The following is a 969-nucleotide window of genomic DNA, read 5'->3' as shown; positions in this document are numbered from 1 at the left end:
AAGATGCGAGTGCTTATCTCCAACACTTCCTAGAGATTTGTAGCACTTTCACTATCAAGGGAGTAACCAAGGATGCCATACTACTTCGCCCCTCCCCATTCTCACTTTGGGGAAGGTGAAGCAGTGGTTCTATGCCAATAAAGATAGAAATACACCATGGGATAACTGGTCCACTGCCTACCTAGCCAAGTTCTTTCCCATAGGCAAGACCAATGCTCTGCGTGAGAGAAATTCAAGTTTTCAGCAACAACACGATGAATCTATCCCTGAGGCTTGGGAACATTTTCAAGATTACATATCAGAATGTCCTCATCATGGGATGGAGAATTGGCTACTCATGCAAGACTTTCTACCATGGGTTGATCAATAGTACCCATTAGACTATGAATGTTGCTGCTAGAGGTGCTTTCCTATCACTCACAATCCCAGCTGCAACAGCTCTTGTGGCAAAGATGGCCTCCAAGCAAAGCTAGAATGAAGAACGTATTCAACCTTGCAAGAGAGGTGGAGATATGCATCAACTCAAGGAGGTAGACATGTTGTCTACCAAGATGTACCTACTGATCAAGAAGCTCGAAAACCAAGCCAATGAGAAGCAAGAAATCATGTACATTCATGATTCTCGCAAGACTTGTGAAGTATGTGGAAACAGTAGGTATTCAGGGAACAACTATCCTAAAACCCAAGAGGATGTGAACTTTGTCAACAACAACTATCATCCTCAACAAAATCAAGGATGGAACCAACAACAGAGGCCAAACTACCAAGGTAACTATCTAGGTAACAATTATAATAACTTCAATCAACCACCCTTGAGAGAATTAATTGCTGGCCAATCCAAACTTATGGAGGGATTGTCTAGAAAGGTAGCTACCAATGATAAAATTTTGGAGAACATAAATAATAGAATGGATAGCTATGCTTCTGCCATTATGAACCAGGATAGCTTTAACAAAATGATAGAATCAC

At 41.3% G+C, this 969-nt stretch overlaps 1 non-coding gene across 1 annotated transcript; it reads right to left on the bottom strand.

Moving 5' to 3' along the window:
• Positions 1-212: 212 nt before the first annotated feature.
• Positions 213-321, bottom strand: LOC136532403 (small nucleolar RNA R71). The gene has a single exon (XR_010778234.1). It is a non-coding gene; the product is annotated as a small nucleolar RNA R71 (small nucleolar RNA).
• Between the last annotated feature and the right edge of the window lie 648 nt (positions 322-969).

This window comes from Miscanthus floridulus, unplaced genomic scaffold (assembly GCF_019320115.1).
Source record: "Miscanthus floridulus cultivar M001 unplaced genomic scaffold, ASM1932011v1 fs_605_5_6, whole genome shotgun sequence".
Taxonomy (NCBI): domain Eukaryota; kingdom Viridiplantae; phylum Streptophyta; class Magnoliopsida; order Poales; family Poaceae; genus Miscanthus; species Miscanthus floridulus.
The sequence above is the reverse complement of the archived record's forward strand: the minus strand, read 5'-3'. Positions and strand labels throughout refer to the sequence as shown.